Source organism: Pinus tabuliformis, chromosome 2_2 (assembly GCF_031772625.1).
Source record: "Pinus tabuliformis cultivar Carrire ecotype Pingquan chromosome 2_2, CPIR1, whole genome shotgun sequence".
Classification (NCBI taxonomy): domain Eukaryota; kingdom Viridiplantae; phylum Streptophyta; class Pinopsida; order Pinales; family Pinaceae; genus Pinus; species Pinus tabuliformis.
In genome coordinates, this window is record NC_142300.1 from 218,885,346 (window position 1) to 218,893,942 (window position 8,597).

Below are 8,597 nucleotides of genomic sequence, written 5' to 3' on the forward strand. Positions count from 1 at the left end.
TGGAAGAGTGCAAGGCTTGTCAAAGTAAAGGAAATTCTTGTTTCGGACCCCAGAAGAGCTTGTTCAACATCAAGGCTGAAAAGGTTGTAAGGTTCTTCTATTTCAAAGTTAATACAAATAAGTTTGTTTTTCTTAATAAGTTGTTCATTAATGGTTTTTTTATGGATTCCTTGATCACAATAATAGACATGATTTATGATATTTGCTATGCAGGTGCTATTTGATGTTTTCTTGTTTGTGTTTGCAAGTCTTTAAAGGACAACTCTTTCGGATGATCGAGGGATGACTACAACAAACAAGCATTGGATCTAAGGTAGGATCATAACACCTCTATAGTCTATATTTGTAAATTGCATATGTCTAGAGAAAGATATATTTATTTGTCTTTTTGTAGCTAGATTATCTTGTGATACTAGGGAGATCGGTCTTGTCCGCAAGAACGATTTATCCGGCCAATAGGACTACCTACTGGAATAGGTACAACACATCGAAAAACTGTCAAATGTTAGCTTAGAATTCCATTGGCATTTCTTAGTTAAACCTCGTAGTTAGTGGTTAATGTTGAGGTGTCTATCCAACACGGCCACTCATATGTTTCCAACACTCAAGGATGTGGTATTCACTAGTCAAATGCACATTCAACCATGGTATCCACCCAAATTGAAGCATATGACATATATCATAAAACTGCAACAATGTATTGGAGAACAATCTTCTTCGAAGTCTTAGATGGATTGTTGTAACAAAATCTAAAATTGTCTTATGGTTTTATTTAAGCAATGTTGTTAAAACCGCTCCAGACTTTTATTCTGCTTTTCTATATTTGTATTTTGTTTGAAAACTATAAATCCCCTTCATTTGAATGGAGAAGGGGTTTTTAGTTTTGTGGAGAAAGCTTTTGTTTTCACTAGTGTAACTCAAATGATCTTAATAGAAGGCTGGAATGATAATGTTTTTCTCATGAACAGAGTCATAATAGATCAGGTGTTATTATCTGTTTATTTTTCTTGTGTTTTATGAGTTAAGTGGTTATTCGATTTATGTTTACTACATGCATGAATGAAATCAATCTTACATTTGTCACTATTGTCATGTATGATTGAAATCATATCTTGTATGTAAAAACAACGAAATTGTATATACGTGATAAGTTTTATCAGCAAAATTTAATTAACTATTTAATTAAATTTTAGCTATCATTCGCTATTTTAACTTCATGATCATCATATAATCTATATTGTCTTATTATTTATGAAATTCTATTTAGATCACATATACAGAATAAGCTTTCCCCGGATAGATAGATTAATAGCTAATTTATCTATTTCTTTATTCTCAAGTTTCATTAATCATAAGTTTCACACATACATACTTCATCCATTTTTATCATTTACATTAAGGGAAACTTGTCCCATAATCCCCAGTCAGATCCACCAATCCAAATGGAAAAGGGTCTGCTATGAGGTCCTGACTGGGTGGTTTTCCCCGATGTTGAGGCATACATTTCAAGCTTCAACATGTACCTTGGTGCTTTCATACATCAATGGCAAGTTTCCTCACTCTCAACAACAGTTTTACATCAATGGCCTTCGATCGAAAGGTTATGTGTGGTGTTCGACATTAACTCATTTACTCACACCATATAGATTGTACCATAGTACCTTGAGAGCCATTAACATCGTCGGTGGTTTCTCTTGTGTCTGTTAACGACTTACATCATTGACCAGTAATCGAATGGTGTCTACCATGTTCGACTCCAGCTCATTTATTCACATGGTTAGACTCGTACATTGGTTGGTCATGTGAACGAGATAGAAGACCCTAGATCTAGTTTCATCCATCCGGGTTGCGATTTCAGGAGTTATACAAAGATCACAATGTATGATGGTCATGATCATATAGACAATCATCTAGTCATGGGTCCACCAGTTGCATTTGTGGATGTGTCTTTTGATCATTGTACATGTTATATTATCTTATGAGCTAAGTATGGGTATGCCTCCCTCAGCAAACAAAGATTCCATGTTGTAAATGTATTGTAACAGATGAAGCTCACTGGTTTTCCTTGATCCCGACTTGTCACAAGGTAAAGCACTTCAGTCATCAGTCATCATCTCTGACTTTGCACTTTAGGGGAAATTTTGTTATAGGCCAATTTTTCACATCCAATCAGTTAGCCTCATAATGGCATCAATCAACATCATATTCCCCCTTGTTACCATCTTTCACAAAGCCCTGAGCATGTTCCCTTCATCCCCTAGAATTTCAGCCCTAAACTACATCAGCTGGGCCAATTTTAGGACCAACGCTCCATGTATACCTACTGGGGTGCAATCACCTACAGGTTGCTCCACTGTGTCCTGCGTTGTTCACTAGCATGTTGCTCCCCTTTGCGCCTACGTTGGTTATATAAATCCAAGAGAATGATCGAGATTCTGGAAGCTTCCCCTTCTAGGAGTTTCTAGAAGTTGTTTCAACTACTTATCTTGGATAAAAAATTTGGATCCTATCCTTCCCTACTTTGGAGTTTTCACCACTTATCCTTTGATCATATCCCTCCATAGAAGGTGGATATTAGACCCTAGATTGATAATTGGATAAGAACTCCCAACTTTGGATTTCAGAGATCTGTGGTTTGTGCTTTTTGAATTTTTGACCGGAGAATCCACAGTGATAGAATTTTTACACCAACGTTTCGAATCCCAAATGGGATCCATCATCAGGGCGAGAGAAAGATGATCGAATATGATAAAAAGAAGAGCCAGATGGAAGAGATAAATACTAATGAGGGAAATATATAAAGGATCAGCACAGGTCGGCAAGAGAGATAATAAAAAGAAACCTAAAATTGATTTTAATAAATATGAATTAATCTTCATTATTATTATTATTTTTTTTTTTTTTTTTTTTTATGAGTTAATATTCATTATTTTTAATTATATAAATTAATATTAATGAATTAATCTTTATAAATTACTATCAATTAATTAAAGTTAATAAATTAATATCAATTAAATAATCTTTATGAATTGATTTTTACTCAATACTAATATTAATTATAAGCTATATATATATTACACTATATTAATGTTAAACTATATATATTACACTATATTAGTATTAAACTATAACTATTACAATATATATATAACACAATATATATTACACTATATTAATATTAAACTATATCAATCTTTACTATATTAAACTATATTAATATTTCCTACTCAACACTAATATTAATGTTAAGCTATATATATTTTACACTAAATTAATATTAAACTATATAAATTACTTATATTAATATTAAACTATATATATTACAATATATATATTGCATTATATATATTACAATTTATTAATATAAACTATATTAAATTTTACTATATTGAACTATAATATTACTTACTTAACACTAATATAAATTACAATAATAATAACATGAAACCTAATACTTAAATCCTATTAAAATTTTTAATAATCTAATGATTATGAAACTAAATGATTTATAAAGCAAGATCACTAGAACCTTAATAATAATCTAACCTAAAATCTATCTAACCTAGAATGTAAAAAGAATTTTATATCAAAAGTGCCTATTCTATAATTAATTTGTTTCAATAAGGGCTATTCTATAATTTTCATATGTAGACTTTTATCACCCTGATGATGGATCCCATTTGGGATTCGAAACGTTGGTGTAAAAATTCTATCACTGTGGATTCTCCGGTCAAAAATTCAAAAAGCACAAACCACAGATCTCTGAAATCCAATATCTTATCCCTGTACGGAGGGGATACTTGGAGTGAAATCCTTGCACTTGAAAGTGTTAGAGTAAGGATAAAAAGAAGAGCTTCAGATCTTCAGTTCCTCAAAAATTGCCGGGACAACAATCTCATTCCTCCTTTTGCACAGGTTAAGCATAAGTTACATAATAAATACAACAGTAAAGCGTTTCTTCATCTTAGTTTCTCTCTAATACGGTCTGAAATCAGAAGAATTAGAGCTTCCCTGGAGCATCTTGGTCGTTTGGCCCTATCCTCCCACCTTAAACTTGCCAGCAGCATTGATAAAAACCTGTGGGCCATTATAGATGGCAGGACCGCACTGAAAGCAGAGAAGGAATGGCAGACTGCGCAGACTAGACAGCACAATAAGCTAGCCAAACTTCTAATAGCTAAACAAGCAGATTCGAATGTTCGGACAACGCTGGTTCAAAATCTGGATAACTGCGCAGATTGCCCCAATGTCTGCTCAGGTTCAAATAACAATGCGTATCCAGACCGGTGTATGATGAAGAACGCAGAAGCAATAAGTGTTAATCCTTGGATGCAAGACAACAAAAATACCTCTGAAAGTCTGTCGGTCAGCATTGGTTCAAGCACGGATTTTCCAAATATCGATTTGCAGCCCAAGAGCGAAGATAACAGCAGGAAGCAAACCGTTAATGGAGAGATGAAGGTGGGAAACATCGAAAACATCAGTAATTCCAATAAAAATTCAACCCTCAATCTAAATTCTGTTATTGAGAACGCAGAAATAACGATGAACAGCTCAAACAGCATTAATGTGAATAGTTTCTTCGTTGAAAACGGTGCAGATAGTGAAAACGCAGAAGCAATTAACAATAATACGAATAGTTCTTTCGGTACAGATGTTGGCAGTTCAAACATCAAAACTGGCAATAATCCGGAGGGCTTTTTCGATGAAAACGCAGAAGCAATTGATAATAATACGAATAATTCTTTAGATAGTGAAAACGCAGAAGCAATTAACAATAATACGAATAGTTCTTTCGGTACAGATGTTGGCAGTTCAAATATCAAGACTGGCAATAATCCGGATGGTTTTTTCGATGAAAACGCAGAAGCAATTGATAATACGAATAGTTCTTTAGGTACAGATGCTGGCAGTTCAAACATCAAAACTGGCAATTATCCGGATGGCTTTTTCGGTGAAAACGCTGAGGTAATAGGTCCAAGGAAATTAAATAAAAAATCCAATAACAATAATAATGGGTTTGACTATAATAGCAGCAATGTCTTTGAAAACAATGTGAGCTTGGGTAGCATCAAGATGGTTCCGGTCTCCAGAGAAGATGCGCATGACAAAATCAGAGAATTCTATGACAATGTGAATAACCAAAAAGATGTGGCAAAATACAATATGATAAGCAAGGGTGACATGGAGGCTGGCAAAAATTCAAAAAGGAAAGTTGTTAACTTGTCTTCCGAAGTTATTGACCAGGTAGCCATTAATGTTCTCAGCAAGGGGATGGGGTTTGCAATGGCCCCTAAAAGCCTCCCCATTGAAAAGATGATTTGCAACATTGAAGATGGGATTAGCAACCTTCCTCTTGAAGACAAAGAAGCTTTAAGACAAGAGTTTTCCCTCATCATGAGAAAAGCCAAAGCTCCCAAAAGCAACTTAAGTATGGAGGAGCAAAAGGCTTTCAGATCCTTACGAAATAATGACAAGATAGTTATTCTCAAAGCAGATAAAGGAGGAGCAGCAGTTATCCTTGATAAAGAAGACTATGTCAAGAAAATGAATGATCACCTAAATTGTGGCAGTTACAAGAAGCTGAACAGTAATCCCATGGCCAAAATTATGAAGGATGTAAAAAAGATTATCTCAGACTCCAGGTTAGATGAAAAATTGAAGAAGAAATTAACCCCCTCGTGTGAAACCATCCCTAGAATCTATGGATTACCCAAGATCCATAAGGAAGGGGTCCCCCTTAGACCAATAGTCAATACTATTGGCTCCCCAACCTATGAGCTTGCTAAATATGTTGCCAAAATTCTAAAGCCCATGGTTGGAAATACCGACTCCTTCATTAAAGACTCACACGACTTTGTGAACCTTATTAAGAATGAAAGAATGGAAAAGGACGACATCCTTGTGAGCTTTGACGTGGTTTCCTTATTCACGAAGATTCCTCTTGATGAAGCCATTCAGGTTATAAAAGGTGTCACTGATCCAGAAACTGCAAAGTTAGCCGAAGTATGCTTAAGGTCAACCGTTTTCACATTCCAAGGAACATTCTATGAGCAGACATCTGGCGTAGCAATGGGATCACCCCTCTCGCCAATTGTAGCCAACCTATACATGGAATATTTTGAGAAGAAGGCCTTGGAATCTTATCCTTTAAAACCAACTTGGTGGAAGCGGTTTGTCGATGACACCAATATAAAATGGATCCATGGTAAAGCAGAACTCGATAAGTTTTTTAATCACCTTAACTCCATCTCCCCCGATATTAAATTCACTATGGAGCTTGAAGAGAATATGAGTATTCCTTTTCTGGACATTCTTATCATCAGAAGAGAAGATGGCTCTCTTGGCCACAAGGTTTTCAGGAAGTCAACTCACACGGAGAGCTACCTTCATGCAGATTCCCACCATCACCCAGCCCAAAAGCTTGGCGTTCTGAACACTCTTGCCATTAGAGCCCTCCGAATATCTGACTCAGATCATATAAATGAAGAAAAGAGGCATCTGGTTTCAACTTTCAAGAAGATTGGCTACAAGGAACATGAGATTAAGAAAGCCATAAAGAAAGCTGAAATGAGGTTGTCATCTCCCAAATCTAAAGAGGAGAATAAGCCTCTGGATGGGAAGGTTTTTCTACCTTATATCCGTGGGGTCACAGATAAAATGGCAAAGATCCTAAGAAAGAAAAACATTATAACTCAATTCTCAGCTCCCGGTACCATCAGACAAAGTTTAAAATCTGTTAAGGATGATATTGACAAGAAACAACTTAAAGGAGTTTATAAAATAGACTGTTCATGTGGAAAAAGCTACATAGGTGAAACTGGTCGCTCCCTCCAGACAAGACTGAAGGAACATGGCGCTGACATCAGAAATGGAAGATCTCGTACCTCAGCCCTGGCAGAGCACTCCTCGAAGACTAAACACCACATCTGCTTAGAAGACGCATCAATTATCGCAAGAGAAGAGCAGCATCAGAGACGGAAAATCAGAGAAGCCCTCGAAATCCTGAAGCATCCTTGTAATCTGAACAGAGACAACGGTCTGGAAATTAGCGAAAGTTGGCTTCCACTAATCAGTGAAATCAGGAAGCGTATGCCAGGCCCCAGGTAAGTTGTCAAATAGGTAAGATGATTTATATATCTAAATAAAAATAAAAGTCTACATATGAAAATTATAGAATAGGCCTTATTGAAACAAATTAATTATAGAATAGGCACTTTTGATATAAAATTCTTTTTACATTCTAGGTTAGATAGATTTTAGGTTAGATTATTATTAAGGTTCTAGTGATCTTGCTTTATAAATCATTTAGTTTCATAATCATTAGATTATTAAAAAATTTAATAGGATTTAAGTATTAGGTTTCATGTTATTATTATTGTAATTTATATTAGTGTTAAGTAAGTAATATTATAGTTCAATATAGTAAAATTTAATATAGTTTATATTAATAAATTGTAATATATATAATGCAATATATATATTGTAATATATATAGTTTAATATTAATATAAGTAATTTATATAGTTTAATATTAATTTAGTGTAAAATATATATAGCTTAACATTAATATTAGTGTTGAGTAGGAAATATTAATATAGTTTAATATAGTAAAGATTGATATAGTTTAATATTAATATAGTGTAATATATATTGTGTTATATATATATTGTAATAGTTATAGTTTAATACTAATATAGTGTAATATATATAGTTTAACATTAATATAGTGTAATATATATATAGCTTATAATTAATATTAGTATTGAGTAAAAATCAATTCATAAAGATTATTTAATTGATATTAATTTATTAACTTTAATTAATTGATAGTAATTTATAAAGATTAATTCATTAATATTAATTTATATAATTAAAAATAATGAATATTAACTCATAAAAAAAAAAAAATAATAATAATAATAATAATGAAGATTAATTCATATTTATTAAAATCAATTTTAGGTTTCTTTTTATTATCTCTCTTGCCGACCTGTGCTGATCCTTTATATATTTCCCTCATTAGTATTTATCTCTTCCATCTGGCTCTTCTTTTTATCATATTCGATCATCTTTCTCTCGCCCTGATGATGGATCCCATTTGGGATTCGAAACGTTGGTGTAAAAATTCTATCACTGTGGATTCTCCGGTCAAAAATTCAAAAAACTCCCAACTTACTCTACTTCTCTATATATTCCCATCCTTTTATGTGGTTTGGGGTTGGATTTTGGAGAGTGAATATGCCCTTATGCTACTGTAGTGAGTGGTCATCATCTCATGCATTTAGGGTGATTCGAGGTACATATTGTGACAAAGAAAGGACAAGTCAACAACTTGGAGGAGCTCTTCTACAAGATCAACTGCTACTTATGGTTGTAATCTCCTTCCATTTATATTAATGCAAAGAATTCATTGTTTTCCTATATGTGATGTTGTTATTTCATATATTTCAATACCATGTTGATCTATTGAATGAGGTACTTAGATGATACTGCATAGATCTCGTAGTTTCTTGGCTTGTGTTATCTGGCTATGGAGGTTCTAATTTTGGTGTTTGGAGTTGGAATTGAAGCTTTCAAGCTAAAGGAGCGAAGTG